Source organism: Ochlerotatus camptorhynchus, unplaced genomic scaffold (assembly GCF_037179485.1).
Source record: "Ochlerotatus camptorhynchus isolate MF236.1 unplaced genomic scaffold, CSIRO-AGI_Acam_v1.1 ptg000213l, whole genome shotgun sequence".
Lineage (NCBI taxonomy): Eukaryota > Metazoa > Arthropoda > Insecta > Diptera > Culicidae > Ochlerotatus > Ochlerotatus camptorhynchus.
In genome coordinates, this window is record NW_027040703.1 from 4,214,115 (window position 1) to 4,235,314 (window position 21,200).

A 21,200-nucleotide genomic window follows, 5' to 3' on the forward strand; every position below is an offset into this window, starting at 1 on the left:
GGTGCATTTTCGCCGAGGGGTTTCTACCAGCGATAATTACCGGTCAGTGCCAGTTAGATTACAGAAAATTGCTCTGATTACTTTTCAATTAATTAAAATAACTTTATTACTTTTAAATTACTTTTATTTCTATCGATTACCGAAATTACTACGATTACTTGAATAATTTTAGGAATTACTTTGAAGTTACTCAATTATTCAATGATTAACAATGTTTCCAAAGATGGAATTGTTAGAGAAATGCAACGAAATCCAAGCTCGATTATTAAAAATGAGCTGCCCAGCAAAAAACAAAACTGGAATCATGTTATACTCATATTTCAAACTGAGTTAAAAAAAAGTTTCATTGAAAAATCTGAATTTTGACTGTGAATAATGTAATTCAATATAGCAAGACTCGTGTGTTGCTTTTGTTTTGATTTGGATCTGGACATTTACGCGCGCTGATGCGAATGTCAACAAAGCTGGCAATCAAATCTCGATTATCGTGCTAAGGGGTGATGCATATATTATGTCACACTTAAAGACGGTGGGCGAGGGAGAGGGGTTTATGGTTTTGTGACAAGCAATGCATTAGGTATAGGAAAAAACGTAACAAAAGGGGGGGGGGCATAATAAATGGATCGCCCCTAATATGAACACGTCGATTTGATTTGGTTGCATCGAGGGTTGCATAATGTGGCCCCTATTTTGTTCAGATTTTCATTTTTTTAATATCTAAATTCGATTTCCACTAATTCAATAGTAAAGTATACCTAAAACAACTAAAATCATAAAATTTATAGAGAATAATAAAGAATTTAATAATTGCAGTGTACAATATTTATGAAATTACTCAAATTACAGTTTAAGTATATTTAAATTATCAAATTATTTTCCAAGCAGTAGGAATTACTGAAATTACTCATAAATTACCCATAATTATTTTTATTACATTGAAATTACTGAGTAATTCAAAAATCACTAAATATTTTAATAAGGCCGGAACAAATCACAGTTTTTCTTTTGTCACTCGATGCTCGCATCAGTCGAATTTTGAAATTTGGCATTTGAAATTCGTTATCTAAACCGTATATTTCAAACGCTAACATTTTTTCTTGGCCTCCGCTTTAGCCTTATACTTCTTTGAAGCCGTGATATTTGACACTGTTGCCACAAATGTTGACTTTATAATGTGTAATACTCGATTTATCAAGTTCTTGTATCCTTTCAAGGAAGAACATCGGTAATAATGTAGATGAATAGGATCAAAGCAATTGATTTTTGGGTATTGATAAATTCCGGATAAACCATCAAGTGGAATACCACAAACGTAACAGTTCTAATGAAAAAAAAAGTTCTGTTTTCGATACTTCCTCCCTATCCAAATATAACTCAGTTTTCTCAACAATTGTTCGTGCTTCAAAAAATCTAACTAAACGCATGGATTCAGGATGATCTATTCAACAAAATCCAAGCGTAATATTCAAAGGAAGGAGCTAAAATCCATTTTGGCTGAACAGAAAAACCAAATTTTAACAAAAATACGTAGTTTTGTCAATTTAAACCGGGCTTTGTGTGTGCTCAAGGATGGAAATGGTCATTCACTCACATTACTCTTGGTAACTCAGCTCATTGTTTTGGCAGCTACTTTCCGTTCGCTCACAAATTAATGAAATCTCTCCAAATGAACTAACCTGAACGTTGATACAGATGAACCCCAAAGGAATGAGTCGAGAAAATGAATGACATCAAAGCAGATGAATGCGCATGATTGTCATTCTTTTGCCAGAATGGGATTCACAAGATTGTTTCGTGAACGTTCACACGTGAATTTTTTTGTTATGTATGAATGCACGATTGCATTCTTGAGTCTATGCATACATAACTACTGATCTAGTTTACCATACAAGTAGGCGGTTTTAATGTCGAAGTGTTTCAACGTCATTTTAATAATTTTAAAAATACTGGAAAAGTTCGCAGTGCACGTGTTTTGGGTCTACTACGAACTCCCGATCCGATAATTGTTTCAGAAGAAATAGACCATCGTTCCGTTTACCCAATAACACAGCTTCTTCTCCTTTTAGCACAAAAAACATGAAGCTTGTCAAATAACCCTTGAAACACCAAATCAATTATTCGGCTCACGACAGCAAGTTCTGTGCAAGCGATTCACAGAGACAGTCTACCCGGAACCAGTACCAGCGATTTACCATCAGCCAGACAAAAAATGGCAATTTAGACTGATTATTATGTTCTTTTAGAATGTTGGTGTCTTTCTTGATGTGAAAAGTTGCACTGCATCTTCTCCAGCTACCCCAGCATCAAGGCACAACTATCCCCCCGACTCCAATTTTGCAACATTTTTTGCTTGCTGTGGATTTGCATTTCGCAAAATGTCATTTTTTGCAGTAATAGGTACAAAGTTTATTTTTGCTATAGTGTTCTTCAAGGAACCGGTCGTTAGAACTTCATCACAGAGCAATGCGTTCACGGTATTCCTTAGTCCAACAAGTTTCCCTTGGTAAAATTGACCGCCAAATTCACATATGATCGACTTTTGAGTGCCATTGTCAATCAGCCGTTGGATCCCTAGAGGCTAGACAACATAAAAGCCATGCAATCGTGGTCTCTCAGAGTACATTCAAATGAAGATGTAACGTCGCTATTTTACCGTTATACGACGTCCTTTAAAAAACAAGTTTTGCGTTATGCTCACGAGACATATCCACACCTATGAACAATATGCAAAATTTTGGCTACACAAGTTCACGGATGAATAAGGTTGGCACCAGTTTCTGGAATGTTTCGTCTGTCTGTTTGTGACATCGGTAACAATAAAAAAGATCGAGATATTATTTTGTGCAAAATATGATTATTTAATTTGATTTTATTTCTTCAAAAACAGATCATCTACTAGATATGATCTCCATCAATCGAAGCCACGATTCGAGGAAGAATGTCTGGATTAAGTGTGAGTAGCAAAGCATTTTCGATAGCACCAGCCGTCAGATTCATTCTTTGATCACTCAACATTAACTTCAACGCACTAAAACCACGCTCGACTGAAACCTGCGTAGCTGAAGCCGATAAAACAATCATAGCCACTCTGCAAAGTTCAGGGCTTGTGAACTTCTGACCTTCCCAGTATGCTAGCAGATCAAAATGCACTGGTTTCTCATAGCTGGTAGATGGACCTGGGCGCGACGTTTCAATGATGGGTACCTTCTCTCTCGTCTCAAGCTGCTTCAGTTTTTGAGCAAAAGAAGTGTTACTTGTCAACGATGAGCTGCCTTGTGAATCCTCGTCAAAAAATCCTGCCAAAATAGTCTCCAGATCATCTTTATCCGTGTGGATACTTGGAGCATCAACAGTTTGATCGATTTCTCCGTTAACGCAACCATGCAGTTTAATAAGAAACTCCTACAAAATTATGGAAAAAATATCATATAAGAACATAGTAGAGACATGATGAGCTGCAGAAAAAAACCTACTTGTACAAGCTCTTTATTTTTCGATGAAATTCTTTTCGATCCCAGGAAATTGAATCGAGGGTCAAGATATGCGCAGGCCTTGAACTGATTTGATTCAGTGAGCTTCTGTAAACGCCGTTGACATGCTTCCAGTAGTCGTTGAGCTAAACAATTTTCTTTCAACCTAATCAATTTCGCCTGACATACTAGCCAGTATGCATAGAAATCGCTCAATACGACGTGTCGCTTTTGAAGTTGCATGGTGAGAACAAATGGTGCTTCAAATGCCTCGCAAAATCTTTCAATGAATTTCCAATGTGGTGAGAAATCTGTAATCATTAAAAAGAAAACTAATTGAGTGATTGTCAATTGCAGCGTTAAAAACAACGTTTAAAGAGCAGAGGGAAGTTCTTTGTTTTATGACGAGCCATGTATAAGATATAGAAAAATACGCAACGATGGGGAAGAGGTGTAATAAAGTTCAAAGCACTATTTTAAATCTTTATGAGCAATCATGAAAAACATTATAAAAAATCGCATACTTACCAATTTCCGGATAAGCCTTTTTAAGCATGCTGAAGAATTGTTTTTGCTTCAATAGAGACTTCAACATCAGATAGGTGCTGTTCCATCGGGTCTTATTACTGATCGGTGGAAGGTGGGCATCATGTTGCTTGACGAATTTGTGGTATTCAGTTTGTCGTAATTTAATAACCAGTTTTTGAATTTTTCGGATTCGTTTTTCATACGGCTTGATAACGTCCCATACTGCCAGCTGTGCAGTATGTGCTGCACATCGAACGCTACCCAAAATGTCCTGCATCGAGGCATCAAAGGGATCTGTGGAGACCGGTGGAGTCTCCGTTGTTTCATTTCTTCCATCTTTGCCATTATTAAAATCATCATCTTCATCATCTGCCTCGGAGTCAGCATCGTCAGCCTCGATTTGCTCATCCGCACCATCTACCGTATCAGGCCGATCAATATCCTCATCGCAGGTGTCTTCGAAACTTTGATCCGTAAGAAATTTTAGATCGATGTTAGCTTTCTCGAGTGACTTCTTCATCTCGGAAACAGAGGCAACCATATTTGCTCCGTTGTCGTGAGTGACGGCATACACCTGATGCAGTTTAACTTCGAAATCACCCAATACATTTTCTATCAGCGTCTTCAAGTTTTCCTTCGTTTGCCTTTCTTGAGTCTCTTTGATGGCTAGAATTATAATTAAAGCAAAACAAATTTAATAAATTTAAAAAGGAAAAAAAAAAAAATCCTCAGATATTTTGCAGATCACTTCATAGCATCCCACCATTCGCCGAAGTCTGGAGCAAATTTCAAAGACTATCAAATTTTACCTTACAAAGGTTGCTTACGTCGATTCATGCTTCGAAAAATCAACACTGCACAGTGCTCTAGGATTGAAAATTAGGAAGACAGAACTTTTAGTAAGTTTTATAGATTTGGAGTCTTGAGTGAAGTTTTTATGCTTGAAATCTTTTGGTCGTTTCAAAAATTAGGATTGACCTAACTTTTGTCTTGATAATTTTGTATCCTGGACCACTGCACTGGCGAACAAGGGAAAAAAAATTCTTGTTAGCCCTAAGGGTTTAGTTGTAAGGTATTTTTCTTGGGCCTTTCTAACCTGTCTCACTCCCGTTGTAATGTTTTGTTAACACAAAAGTTCCTCTAGCGTGTACGATAAACTTATACGTTAGTTGGTTAGTGAATTGATCAGAAACATATTTACCGAGATTACGAACTACAACTTTATAATCAATAATGATTCGCGCACTGATTCCAACGAAGTGGCGGCTTCCTCTGGATGCTCCATCAACTTCGATTGTTATCAGCGGTTGTTGTTTGAATTCTGCTGATATGAGCTGCCGAGCTATACATGCTGAGTTGTCCACCAAACCGGCCACAGTTTTACGATTGGCAGTGATTCCGGTGGCATCATAGAGAGGACCTACCAATGTTTTGAATCCTTTCATTTCTGGGAACGAATGTGGGAGGTGATTGACAGTAGCTAACTGCAAAGTGCCAAGAAGGACGGTTTCTCTGTTCGTTTCCACAGGTAGCTTTCAAGATTTTTTCTTAGCCGGTTCGGCTGCTTTCTCAGTTGGCGGAGCAGGTAAATCCATTGCCGCGTAAACATCCTGGTGCATTTTAAAAATATGCCTTTTAAAATTCCCCGGCATAAGCGTATCTTGCTTATAATTACAGTTTTCACTGGCTTTGCAAAGGAACTTCCCGTTTTCCACCTGGATAACCTGCAGTAGGGTGTTTTTCTGCGTACAACCATAGAGGTAACTCTAAGACCAGAAGGTCCAGAAGAAACGAGCTCAACTTTTTGGCTCAGCTCTGGTACTATCTTCGGTCCCAAGCTAATCGATTCACCCCTCGAAACATAGGAAAATCCACTAACCCCTCATTTTATCTGTCAAACTTTCATAGCTAATCAAAACAAACATAGTGTAGTACTGGAATTTATACCATAATGGGGTACGTTAGTCGATTTGCTTGGGACCAATAGGCTAGTTAAGTAGTGAGCCAATTCAAAATCGTCAGTTTCGTATTGATTGTTGGTACAACGTCGTTTCATTCTGGAAATTTTAATAGTATATATGTGTATATGAATTGCAGAGATCTATTATATTGTCGATTACTTACTTTGATTTTTGCGATCACGGGTTGATGATTTAGTAAAATTGAAACAGCACACAGAAGTACACTTCTGGCTAAATAAAACACGGCAACGTTATGCGATTAGAATCTTTCGCGAAGAATCTTTGCGAACGAAAGAATGCATTCATTTGCGATCCTTTTGACAATCATTCAGAATGCGAAGCAAGTAACGTGGGAATGAATCAATGGATGAACATAAACATCAATGAACGCTGTCAACCTTTTCATGTTTTCGTTCCATCTTATCCTGTTGCGTGAACGCGTAACTCTCCACAGGCAGGGCTGCGGAGATTGTTTATCACAGCGAAAAAATGTTCATTGCTGATTTCAAATTGAACGTTACGTGAATGATTTTTTCCATGCTTGTGTGTGCTTAAAACAATAATCATCACATATGAATTCAAGGTCAATTCTATAAAATATAAGCATAACTTTCAAAGGACAGTATCAAAATCCAACTTAGCAGAAAAGGAAAACAAACAAAAAACCTTTTCGAATTACAAACCCGGTTCAACATTCACGTATGGATTCAGCAAGGTGCATTCTAAAAAATACAAGCCTATTTTTTAAAGAGCCAAAATGCAATTCGGCAGAACCGAAAAACCAAATTTCTATGAAAATACGTACTTTTGAGAATTAAAACCCAGTTTTCTAAAAAAATGTGCATGCTTCAAAAAATATACCATCACGTACGGATTCAGCAAAGTCCATTCTATAAAATTCAAGTCTATTTTCAAAGATCGGAGCCGAAATTCAACTTGGCAGAACAGAAAATCAAAGTTTTTATGAAAATACGTACTTTTGTGAATTTAAACTCGGTATTCTCAAAAATTGAAGAAATTCAACCCTCACGTATGGATTCAGCAACATCTATTAAAATACAAGCCAATTTTTCAAAGTTAGAAGCCAAAATTCAGTTCGGAAAAACAGAAAAATTAATTTTCTTTGAAAATACCTTCTTTTGTGAATATTAACCAGGTTCGTCCTTCCATTCTATAAAATCCAAGCACAAATTTCAAAAGATTGAACCAAAATCCAATCCACAAAGATCTATTCCATAACATCCAAGCCTGTTTATAAAAGGACGGAGCCGTTGATCAAGAAACCCAAAATTCTATAAAAAACGTACTTTTGTGGATGTAAACCCAGTTTTCTCAACAATTGTGCTTGCTTGGGTTTGACAAAAGAAAAATAGATATTTGTTCGGCCTAATTTGTGGTTATTTATAATTACCGATCACCTTACAAGCTTGGTAGAAACCCCTCGATTTATGCGATACAATAAATTCTTGACCAACAATTAAAAAGGGCCCATCAGCTTTGTAAACAAAACTTTATTATGGAGAACTTCCCAAAAAAGAAGAAAACGATTATTTACATGACTTTGCTATGGCTGGTCGATAGTTGTTTGGTCATAACTTAAGACTGGTACGAGACATCACCCTGAAATGTTCACCAGTGAAAGATAAGAAGTATTGATGCATGACAAAAACATTGGGAAAATTTTCGTTACTCTGACAATGGTTTTTCCTGATTTTCGTGAAATTTTTTTTTCAGATTATATTTTTTGTGGATTGCTGAGATAACTTCCTTACCGTTTTACTATGCAAAGTTATTTCTACGATGCTTGGCTCATGAGTTATGAATTTTCAAAGTACGTGATATCCGAAAAAATCTGAAAACTTAAATTTCAACCTTTTTACCCTTTACTTTTGAAGGAAACTGCGTAAAGTTTACTCAGATGTTGACGTTATCTATCTGGGCGAAAATGAAAAGTCGAGTCCCGCTGCAAATGCTCTATATCAAACATAACATCATCCGACTGGCTCCTTCGCCATTCAAACAGTTCCGTAGCTAATCCTTTAAATTTGTCGAACCTCTTAACGGAATCCCTTTATGAAGAGCTTTTAGTGGGTTGGTTTATTTCCTTTAAATTCCGTTATAATTGCTTATCTTTTGACAGATACGCGTATTTCGTCTACTACTTGCAGACTTCATCAGTGCCAAGTGCTCAACACCACTGGTGTGGTGTGGTGTTGAGCACTTGGCACTGATGAAGTCTGCAAGTAGTAGACGAAATACGCGTATCTGTCAAAAGATAAGCAATTATAACGGAATTTAAAGGAAATAAACCAACCCACTCAAAGCTCTTCATAGTTCCGTAGCTGTTAAATTTTCAGCAGTACCGTGGACCCCCGGTAGTCTGACCGTTCTTAATCTGATCACTTTTGACGTAGGACTACGTCTTTAATTTCTATATGGGGGTACACTTTGTGAAAACCTAAAATGGAACATGTAACAAATTAAGAAATATTTTGAACGTTAATAACTCAGCTGCCCCTGGTCCAATTTCAATAATTTTATCACCAATCGATCATAAATATGGCTACGCATCGATAACAATGCTTCCGAATGTTGATTTTAAACAAGAAACTATTGAAAAACTGGTAAATGTCCAGCATTGTCCAAAAGCGTCGAATTAACTAACAAATCCACCAATTACCTACATGCAAATGCTGCTTCCCCAGCACAGTCGTCAGAGAGTAGTAGGTAGACGAAACAAGTCGAAGTGGCATTCGCCTCCGATCCTCGGGCGCGTGCGAATAGGGAGGATGGAATTGCGTAATATTTTGCACAGTCATCGCCATATTCAGAACCAAACGCAAATTCTTCAAGATAACCCCCATTCGTCGTCTGGTTCGCCGTGGCGGTGTCTGACGTATCTCCGGTCTGATTTACGAGGTGTGCTGAAGGTGTTCCTGAAAAATGAGATCCGTGATGCTGTCACCTACACTAAACACGCCAAGCGTAAGCGGCCATGGATGTCATCTACGTTTTGATGTGACAGAGACGCGCTCTGTTTGGTTTCGGAGGTTAAATCATCACCAAGTTTGGCAACAAAACGGCTCTTTTCAGGGCCACCAAGCTTATTACAGTAAAGAGTAGGAATAGAATTCATCTGCCTGTTTGTCCATATTCAGAACCAACGATCACACAAACTGCTCATGTAATCAAACTGGAAGCAGGGGTGCAAATTATTTTGATCAACCTTGATCAACTTTGAATCGCCACGGCCGGATATTTTCGATGGAAGAAGCAACAATCTAGCATCTAATTCGAGGAAGACGGCAAGAAACATTTGTGAAGCCGAGTTATTTACGAAAGAGAGTGTCGATGAAGAGAATCGATCAATGTAGATAGGACCTATTGAAAAGTGACGCGAGGTTTGTTTTCCGTACTGAGCTCCAATGCTACCGACGCCAGGGAGGCAGCTCCCACACCTGGACTCTACCAATCGACCCATCAACTCAACCGGGGACCAACGGCTTTACTTCCCGAAGGAAGGCGTGATCAGAGATGTTATGCCTTAGAACATGCCGGTGGCACCGACTGAGATTGGACCCAGGCCTGCTGGATTTTCCAGGAAAAAATTCCCGAATTTGAGAAAAGTAAAGATTGGATTCACTCAGCCTATTTGTACTACTTCGAGACTGAATAAAATTTTCGTCAATTTCCTCATTTTCTGACAGATTTTTTAGGTTTTCCACAGCAAACCATGAGACAAATTTACTCATCGCTGAGTTCCTGCACTTCTGGCGATTATGAGTGTACTAAACTCAAATTTGGGTTGTTCTCATTCGCCGTGTACGCAAAAAGAAAAGAGCCAGTGTAGTTACTTGATAGCAAACTACTCATAATGGGAGGAGTCTTTGTAGCTTTAATACCACTTGGGTGCACATCATTCTGCTTTAACCTGAAAATATATAAAAGAGCGCTGCTGTATGGCATTAGCTCCTCTGCTTGATCGTCAAGCAGTTCAGTTCGGTGTTAGCTCGCTCTCTCGAGTTGTTTGAAAAGTTCATTGCGATAGTGTTCGCGCTCTCTCTTTCGCGGTTTGTCGTGCGTGTGTGTGTGCCCCGTAATGGGGAAGCTTCGGTTGCGAAGCCCGGCGAAGGTCCAGAACCCCGGAGAAGGAAGCTCCGGTGTGCCTACCTCGAACAGGTTTGCTGTTCTCCCCATGGATGGGAATATCCAGCCAGCTGTGTTGGAAAAACGCAGTAAGAAGAGGAAGAAGAACCGAGGCCAGTCCGATGTCACTGCGACGAACATCAGCGATGTTGGAGATTTCGGTGACGCTGCCGAAACCGTGAATACTGCCGAAATGAGCACGGCAAAAGTGAAGCTACCTCCATTGGTAGTGAAAAATGCCCATCTTAATGTGCTCATTGCGGATCTAGCGACGCTGGGTGTTAAAGCCGAATACAAGTTGGGCAGAGTCGGCACTAAAGTGATGCTCCGTACCAAAACGGAGTTTGACGTGGTCGTCACCCACCTGAGGACTTCCAAGGTGGAATTCTTTACCCACGACATTCCCGGTGAGAAGCCGTTCAAGGTCGTCATCAGGGGCCTACCAAACTTCGACCCGAAGTTTATCGAATCAGAAATCAGGGACCGGTACAAGCTGGCCCCAAGTGCCGTGTATCGAATGACAAGAAGAGACGAGAATGTGAAGGCGTATCCGGATAGCCTTTTCCTGGTACACTTCCAGAAGGGAACGGTGACGCTCAACGCACTGAAAGCCATCCGGTCCATCAATTCCATCATCGTTCGCTGGGAGTCATACCGTGGCGGCCATCGCGATGTGACTCAGTGCCAGCGGTGTCTGAACTTCGGACACGGTACCCGCAACTGCAACATTAAGCCACGCTGCGGAAATTGCGCTCAAGACCATGCCACCTCCGAATGTGCTGCGGATGAAGCTGTGGCGTCCAAATGCGCCAACTGTGGTGGTGCTCACCAAGGATCCAACAAGCAGTGCCCTAAACGCGAGGATTTCAAGCGCATCCGAAATCAAGCGTCCACCAACAATCAACCAGCACGAAGGAAGGATAAGGCCCCGGCTTTCAGGACAGAGGACTTTCCACCTCTTCGTGGACAAGCGAATCCCAGGGTGCGATCCGCGCCCCCTCAAGAAACGTCTGGATCTTCTGCTGGACAAAGCTCTCCATCCCCCCCCTGGATTCTGGAGGCAACCAACAGCTCAAACAAACAATCCCGATCTGTTCTCAGCAGACGACTGATGGAGATTTTTATCAACATGACCGGTGCTCTACGTAAGTGCCGCAATAAGCCCGAACAGATCCAAGTGCTCGGTAAGTTCATCATCCAATATGGTGTCTAAACCGCTAACCATCGCTACCTGGAACGCTTGCTCTGTAAGAGCTAAACAGATTGAGCTTGCCGACTTCCTCCGCAAGCATAGCATCGACGTGGGTCTTCTAACCGAAACCCACCTAAAGTTCGGTGACAGCTTCTGGTTGCCTGACCACAACATTATCCGGCTTGATCGCACCAGCTCCAGGGGGGGTGGTGTAGCGGTCATCGTCAGAAAGGGAATCAAGTTTTGCACTCTGCCCCACATCCGCACTTCTATCATCGAGGCCATTAGTGTGGAGGTGGAATCACCAACTGGAAACGTCCGGTTCATCGCTGTTTACTGCCCACGCCAGTGTACCGCAAGCAACGGATTAGGAATCCAATTCAAGAAGGACCTGACCGCCATCACCCGTACTAGCTCCCGATTCATCGTTGGGGGCGACCTGAACGCCCGCCATGAAGCTTGGCGGAACTACCAGAGGAATCGAAACGGATGTCTATTGTTCGACCACGCACAACATGGATTATACACAGTGCAATTTCCGGACGAACCAACTTTCATCTCTCCAGCGGGAAATCCCTCCACGCTAGACTTTTTCCTGTCAAACATCGGACTATCCAAGCCGGAGGCGCACAACGATCTCAGCTCCGACCACCAACCGGTGGTGACTGAAGTCGGTGTCAACGTGGTTCCTGCTAGAGGCTGCCTGCGTAAAGACTACCACCATGTCAACTGGGTGCAGTACGGTCGAATGGTGGACAGCAACATCGATGAAAATCCACTGCTCGACACCGTAGATGACATCGACCGGGCGTTGGAAGGACTCCAACAGGCCATATCCGAGGCTGACGAGACATGCGTTCGACAAGTTCCTGTGAGGGGTAAGTTTGTTGCTATTGATTCCCACACCCAATTATTGATTCGATTGAGAAATGTGCGTAGACGCCAGTTTCAGAGGACTGGAGACCTGGGCAAAAAACGTGAAATGGCCGATCTGAACAGGCAGATTGCTTCCAGAATGGACTCACTCCGAAATGAAAGTTTCGGGCGTGTTGTCCAGAATCTGGACGACCGCTCCAGACCATTCTGGAAGGTAGCCAAGGTCCTGAAAAATCATCCCAAACCCGTTCCACCTCTCAAAGTCGAAAATGATGACGATCGGCTTTTAATCACCCAACAGGAGAAAGCAAATGCGATCGGCAAGCATGTCGCTTCATCGCATTTGCTTGGCTCGAATATCCAAAGTCCGCTCGATGATCAGGTTGTGCAATGCCTACACAACCTTGATGCCTCCCCTTGTGTCGTGCCACCGGCGGATATGATTACAGTACAACAAATTTGCTCAGCGCTGAAATGCACCAAGAACATGAAGGCTCCCGGGTTTGACGGTATATTCAACTTGATCTTGAAGAGACTCAGCATGAAAGTGTAGTCTCTTCTAACCGCTATCTTCAACAGATGTTTGGAACTGCACTACTTTCCAAGCATCTGGAAAGTAGCAAAAATCATACCAATCCGCAAGCCCGGTAAGGATCCAACATTGCCTTCAAGCTACAGACCAATCAGCCTCCTTTCAGCGCTGAGCAAATTGTTCGAGAAACTCATTCTCAATCGTTTGCTCAAGTTTGTCGAGGAAAATAACATTCTCCTTCCGGAACAGTTTGGATTCAGAAAGGGGCACTCCACCAATCATCAGCTAGTACGGGTGTTGAATAACATCCGAAGTAACAAAGCTGTATCCAAGTCCACAGCCATGGCCTTGTTAGACATTGAAAAGGCGTTTGACAATGTTTGGCATGATGGACTTGTGTACAAGCTTTGTAACTTCAACTTTCCTTTACATCTTATTAAAATCACCCGTAACTACCTCCAGCAAAGGTCGTTTAAGGTATCGTTGAATGGTTGTCTCTCAGACACGTTTTCGATCCCAGCAGGAGTCCCGCAAGGTAGTCTGCTGGGCCCCTTGCTTTACAGCATTTACACTTCCGACATTCCTCCCCTCGGTGACGGTTGCGTGTTTTTCCTGTTCGCAGATGATACCGCAATAGCCGTCAAAGGAATGATGCCTCGCGAAATAACGAACAAACTTCAACGATGCCTTAACGCCTTTGCTGATTATGCCACCACGTGGAAAATCAAAATCAATACCACCAAAACACAAGCGATCATGTTCCTCCATCGGCAATCGCCCAAACTGAAACCGGCTCCATCTTGTACTGTAATCATGGATGGCACAAGGGTTGAGTGGTCCGCCGAAGTAACCTATCTCGGGATGTTGCTCGATGAAAAGCTCCTCTTCCGTTCGCATGTAGAGAAAACAGTAGTCAAGTGTTCTGCCTTGGTTAGGTGTCTGTTTCCGCTGATTTGCCGCAGATCCCGCCTCTCAAGGGTGAACAAACTGGCCGTCTACAAACAAATCATAGCACCTGCGGTCCTCTACGCAGCTCCGGTGTGGGAATCATGTGCACAGACTCACAGGAACAAAATCCAGGTCGCTCAGAATAGAGTGCTGAGGGTGGTACTTGATCGTCCTTTTGACACTAGAATAACAAATTTACACGAAGAGGCAGGCATTGCCAAAATAGATTCCAGAATTAACGAAATTAAGACTAAATTTGCACAAAAATGTCATTTATCAGAACATGCTTTGATAAGCAATTTGTATATAGGAGATTAGGTGTATATAGTAGTTGTAGGTTAGTTGTAGTTGTAAATAGTAGTTATAAGTAGTCTCCTTTTTCAAATTTTCAAACAAACCAATCCCACCAAGGTGGTCATTCTCTAAAACAGGCCTGATAGGACTAGGAACTGTAATTAATAATAATTGAAATTTCACAAGAACTAAAGTTGAAAAGACGCATCTGTGTCACTTGATAAGTTATACATGTAAACCACACAAATTCAAGAAATATAGATCATTTAAGTCGAAGTCGATGGCATTAGCTCATTTTCGCTTCGGACGGCGTGGTGAACAGCAATAGCAGCAGTAGGAAGGTGGTGGCTAGTCCACTCCTTCACTAGGTGTGCAAGCAACAATTGACTGGTCGTGGCAAAGGAGGAAAAGGTCTGGTAAAGGAGGCGCCAAGCGTCATCGCTAAGTTCTTCGAGATAACCGCCATCGGTCGTCTGGCTCACCGTGGTGGTGTCAAACGTATCTCCGGTCTGATCTACGAGGTGTGCTGAAGGTGTTCCTGGAAAATGAGGTCCGTGATGCTGTCACCTACACTAAACACACCAAGCGTAAGTGGCCATGGATGTCCTCTTCAATAAAACGGCCCTTTTCAGGGCCATCAAGCTTACATCAGTAAAGAGTTGGAATAGAATTTATCTGTTCTTGTTTGTCTATATTCAAAACCACAAGCCCCCAAGGACCACACAAAATGCTCTGCAGAGTTGTAATCTTGTAACTAAACTTGGAAGCAGGGGTGCAAGTGATTTTGATTGATTTTGATTGATTCTGTTTATCAAATTTCTCTTTAAAAAAAATACTACAAATTTGGTACGCCTACAATTCAAAAACGGAAAGAGTTGAGATAATAGATAATTGATCAATTATAAGAACTAAATGCTCTTCACATTTATTCCGTCCACTAGCGGTCCTACGTCAAGCTTCCGTTCGTGCCCCTAGGCACAGACCCTTCTACTTTTTATTTCTAACACTGCCAATCTGCACACCGTGCAATCTGAACATTGCTCAAATGTCATCTAGCACATGAAATAGAGTAATGCGAATGCGAAACAGAACGTAAAATCAAAACAAAACAGCAAATAAGGCTACCAGCCGGCGCCGGTGGTGTAGTGGTAAGCGTGACTACTTTCTAACACCCCAATGGGTCTGGGTTCTATCCCCAGCCGAGGTCGGTGGGATTTTTCTGAGGCATAAAAATCTCTGGTCACGTCTTCCTTCGGAAGGGAAGTAAAGCCGTTGGTCCCGGCCCATGTGTGTTGTGAATGGGTGCGATATCCTACGCAGGTGTGGAAGCTGCCTTCCTGCACATTCGGTTGCCGTCAATGGATGGCAATCGATGTCCGTCGGTGATTGGCACTAGATTGCGGAACAGAGACCAACGTTAAATACAGGAAAAAAAAAAATAGGGCTACCATAACCCGAGCAAAGTCGGTTATCAAAATGAAAACAAATCTATATTAAAGTTTGCAGTTCCTATCATAATGAATACTCATTTTGATTACAATTGTCACGACATTAGTCTGATATTATATTGTGCTTTCATTATGCAGTCAAGACATTTTAAATGAAAGCAACTTAACTTGAAGTTTTGCTGTTAACGTCTTGTTTAAAATTTAATTTAAGCTCATCTGTCGTTTATCACCATCCCTCCGGCAAGAACCAATTATGGCTTACACGAAACTTTGCGATGCATGTCCCGTGTATTCAACCGGTGTTATTATGTGTACGATTTCAACGTGTCACGAGAAACAAATAAGCGTAGTTTTAAACGAGTTTTATGTTAATTTATGTTATTCGTTAGTTTTGTATTCAGTTGTAGAACAAGTGTCATTGGGCTAAACATTTTACCTGTTGACTGATAAACAATAAACAATCTGTCGTTGAACTAACGATTATTGTTTATTTGTTTTGTTTAACACATTTTAGGTCATTCGTAACCAGCCCGAGGTGACATTTGAGCTCAAGTCTTTCAGCGAGAGAAGCTTGGATGCTAACCATTTACGCCAGGCCCGTATTCAGTCAAACATTATGAATGCAAAATCAGTAATCAAATTGATTTCATTGAAAGCAGGATTAGTTTTCCGTTTGATTCAACAGTGTAAAATTTTGCTCTCATTTTTGCTGTGTTAACCGTTAAGTCAACCAAAATGAGATCAAATGGAGTATTCAAAATAACTTACATCATAACAGCAAATTCTGATTTCAATTTGATCTCTAACTTTGGTCGGGAAACTTGCTTTTCTGCTGCTGATAGGGTTACTAGAAGTTCAAATTAAAAATGAGCCTCGTTAATATGCTTGAAGTGTCGTTCAGATTAACAGGGCTGCACAATATTGAAGGATATTTAGACAGCGCAAAAATCGCCCTTTCATACTAGTTCCATTCTAAATTTGAGAAACATACGATTAGAACCATTTATCCAGAATCTATATGGTTTTAGTCACCTTTCTCACTACGAGTTGAGCACGTTTCTTCGGGACCTTCTGGTCTTAGAGTTACCTTATGGTATTACATCTAGTGCTTATTGCTGGACATTTACAATTTTCTTTAGTTTAGTGGACATGTTTTTACTATTTAAGGATGCCGTAAGTACAAATTGTTGAAAACAGGCGCCTTAAAAATGAGCCTGAGCGATGGAAGAAAAGTAAGGTTTTTATTGTGGCCAAGTTCCGTGGCAAAACTGTCTCAGGAAGAGAAATCGGCTCCGAGCTACCAGCAGTTAGCGTATCGATTGCGCTAAGAAAAGGTATTCTGTTACTCGTGCAGAAGTGGAACACGAACTTCAAACATATTAAGCATTATCAGACTCCTTCAATCAGTGCCAGATGGTTGTAGAATGTGGAACTCAAGTGTTTGAGTTCCAGATTCAGGATGTTGTCGAAACCTGGGGCCTTCACGTTATTAGAAGATTTGATATAGGCCAACAGTTCATCAGCCGTAATCTCGGATTTCTCGGGAAAAATATTAGGAATCTGATGGAGGTTGGTTGCGTTTACAGCAACTTCATCTTCGTGAGGGCTGACGATGTTTTGTCCGAGATTATGGGAGCTGACGAAGTGTTGACCTATCGCGGCAGCCTTTTCTTCAGGAGCTATCGCCAGGACTATCCAGTGGGGTCAGAGGTGGAATGGCTCTTGGCATATTTTTAAGGATTTTAGTTAGTTTTGCACAATCTGGGAGAGAGCGGATCCTGTTAGCAAAGTTCTGATTTCTGAGGTCCACCATCCTAGCTTGGATGGTTTTTGTTAGGCGATTGCAATGGGTCTTCAAGACAGGCAAGCCAGAACGCTGGTATTGCCTTCGAATGGTGTTACGGAGTCTTATAAGGTCTTTGGTAGATCTGTCGAGGTTCAGAGTATTGCTCACCTGTCTGGATACTGGTGTTTGACGTTCGGGTTGCCAGCGATGATGTACTTCTCACGACGTCGAGTTTTTTTTTTGTTCGGGACATAAAACCACTGCGACCAGTAATTTGATCTATTGTAGTATATCCCGTGTCCTTAGTTTAGTGCATGTCGTATTACTTCATCACTATTGAGAAATGATGAAGTATTCGGTTTTGATACAGTTGTCATTCTTGCCTTCATCGCAAGGAATCGATTCTAATTTTTAAGGTCCCGCTATTCATACCCTTCGGAGTGTTGAAACACCCTCCAAAGGCACACCCCTTTGTCAGTCAAAATTGGATTCCTTAGCAACAAAAACTAGCAATGACACCGATTATGACCATGCATCAGAACCCTAGTCTTAACCACTTCAAACTAGAGAACAGCGAATAAAAGATTAGGGATCACGTAGATGAAAAATATCTACCTAGCTCATTTTTTTCCTTGTTTCCAGATTATCCTCGGTGGACACAGCCGAGTCTTGTCACTATCAACAGGGCATAAAAGTAAAAGGGCTAAGATGTGTTCCTTTGATTACAAAAACTCATTTTTTCCTTGCTTCAAGATCATCCTCGGTCCAGGCAACCCGAGGACTTATCACTGTCAACAAGGCATAAAAAGTAACAAGGACTAAGATGTGTTCCTATGATTACTTAAAAATCCTGTTCCTCTAGTTTGAAGTAGTCAAGACTAGGAATCGGTTTTAGATCTTACATCCCGTAACGTACAACGAAAAGGTGATCTACCCACGTTACGGGGCCGGCGTCGAGTTAGTCTGATGATGTCTCTCCGCAGGTCTGCTGTCGACCCGTCCCTGATGGTGACTTGTTTGGGACAGTAGCCCGCAATGATGATAATAGGGCCGACATGAGTGGAGACTTTCATACCCACCGCTTCGACCATCTTCAGCTGGAAACTCGGGAGCAGTCGACAGCCAATATTTCTCCGGCTATCGAACTCCGGTCCGGTCTAGCCTTACGAGCCGAAAATCGAAGAGATGAACATTTATCTCCGTCTTCATGTGTGTTTCGATGGTGACGTCGATGTCAATGCTATGTTCATTGAGGAAATCAACGAACTCAATGATTTTGCTCTTGAGCGAGCAAGCGTTCCAGTTGACTATTTTGATGGCTTCACGGTCCATACTTTTGCACGAGGGGCATAACTGCACGAAGCTGTACAGGTAGTGTCTTGGTGGTGCGCAATATTATGATCACTTCGTCGCTTGCGAGTGGAGAATTGTCTTCTGACTCAGTCTTGTAAGCGGTCACGGTAGTCGACACATTTTCTGTGATAATCGACTGTCTTTGCCTCCGACACTTACAAAACAAGCTATCATAGTACAGTACCAAACTCAAATGTCATTTAACATGCTCTGTCATACGACACTGTCGCCGAATACCGTCACGAATGTATGTATTTTAGTTTTTCTCATAATAAGAGCTGCTGATGTTGTGCTTGTGTGAATTCTGAAAATAGCAAGCAATGATGTCCTAGGAAAAACATTTCTGATCATAAATAGTTTAATTTATTCCAAATTGAGGAATTAGAACCAAATCACACATGTCACATGATAGTTATTTGAAAATTTTCCTTTTGCTCGAATGTTGTTCTACCGGTTGTGTTGTGTGAGAGAGACGACGGTAGAGCATGAGTGTACGATTTCAAACAGACTGTCGCGCACGACAAAGAAGCGAGTGTCGTAAAAAACGTCAACTGTTTCAACCCCTGACTTCTGACTCACAATCACAAACATTCCTTTATTGAGTGCCTCTTTTATAGTCTTTCTGCAACTCACTTATACAATGCATGTTCATTTCTTATATACTAATATAATGGGTCCTTATCATGACTCTTGTCATGGTATCCGGCATTAGGTCGAATGATCTTCAATGCAGATTATTGCTGGTACAAATATTTGTTAGGTGGAAATACCGAGAGTATACAATTCAGTGATTTATATAGCGTATTCTAAAAAGTCATGAGAAGCCAAAAAATTGCATAAATAATGTTTAAAACGTCTCGATGACTTGAACATTGGAATCGTAGGGTAGGTGTACCAGTCATGGCTATACGTTTCGATGAAGGTATCATATTGGTGTGTTCCAATAATAGCTTAAGGGGAGGTTTACTTGGATTTGGCTGAAAAACAGTTGAACTTTGGATTTTTTTTTTCAGGAGAATGAAAAGACATACGAACTTCCGGTTTCGATAATTATATTTGTCCACTATTCCTGAATACTTGGAAATTTTTTGAAGGTAAAAAAACAAAATGGCGGCTCAAAATGGTGGCTCGCGTGGAGGAGTGTCAGTCAGGTTTTGCTGCAGAACTTCGAGTGCACACCCTCTGGTGGTGAACTGAAATGAAATTTTTTTATTGTGGTTAAAGTTGATAATATTCCCTACACACTACAAAAAAGACATGTAAATTTCAGTGCCCTGAGACCGACACATGCAAGCGGCCCTTTTGACATAAGAATCAGTTGAAAAGGACCAGAAAATCAATTCAATCAAACGCACTTTTCGTCGAGTTGCATATGTTTCAGTTTCAGGACACTTAATTTTACATGCCATGTTTGTTTACGTTCCATGATTTACGTCAAAGCTGAATTAGGTCTCGTGTAAAAATAATAATTTCTAAGTGTGTATGGCTTATACCTAACTAGAACGAAATCCGACAAAAATTGACCAAATTATGGACATTTGAAAATTTAGTGCTTTTTTTACCCCTTTTTTTTCTCACTTTGACCTTGCTTAAAAAATAGTAACTAACATTTTTTTTTCATTTTAGATATAAGCCATACAAAAAATAGTATCCTTCAAAGCGCAATTTTTATTTGTTCAAGCCCTATGCTCTAAGTTGTTATAAAAAATATGGTTTCGAGAAAAACGCGTTTAAAGTTTTTGTTGCGTCCCTCAGCGCGCATGACAAAGGTTCACTCAAAGCGCCATAACTCGCTAAATATGTTTCGGATCGTAAAATCCTTTTGGCCACATATTCTACACACTTGTAGCTTTCATTTTATGCAAAAAAATCAATTTTTTTGAAAAAATCCAAGTAAACCTCCCCTTAAGGCAGCGTTTCCCATCGTATGATCTGCGGACCGAACGTGGTCTCTGGATCCCAACAATGATATTATTCTGGCCCAATTTTATTCATCTTTAAAAATTTTATCCCAGAATTAATGAGAAATAAACTAAATGCAGCTTGAAACAAGTTTATCAATTAAGACCTGGCTTATGGGATACCCATATGTCATCATTGGAACACACCATAATAGCCTATAGCATACCCTAATTTATAACTTTCAGTAACCGCTGATTATCTTGAAAGCTTATATAATTAGCTGGAAGGTCTTCAAAATGACTCTATGGCGTTACTATGAGCTATTACTCCAAATACCATATCCATAAGGCAAAGCTCACAGCTCCGACAAAAAAAAACGTTTTGATTTTTCTAAAAATATTGGAAAAAGATATCAAATCTAAAAAAAATCAAATTTTTTCTACTTTTTCAAAGAAAGTTCACGTGCAAAAACATTTTTTTTAAGTCCATAGTCGTTGAGTCGTTGATAGTTGAGACTCAAAAAAACACAAAACATCGACTTTTCGGTTTTGCTGAGAGTCTATTTTTTCATGATGAGATAGAAAACATATTTTTACATGTGATTTTTGACGAAAATCCAAGGAAGAAACTGATTTTCTTAGATTTTTGATATTTTTCCCAATGTTTAAAAAAAAAATTAAAAATGTACAGAAAATATTTTTTTTTTTGGGCCGGTAAGCTTCCCCATAACGACATGTTTCCCAGGTAAATAGAAACAATAAAAT

General features: G+C 40.7%; 1 pseudogene; it reads right to left on the reverse strand.

Moving 5' to 3' along the window:
- Positions 1-2,895: 2,895 nt before the first annotated feature.
- Positions 2,896-21,200, reverse strand: part of LOC135703466 (uncharacterized) — a 47,713-nt pseudogene continuing 29,408 nt past the window's right edge.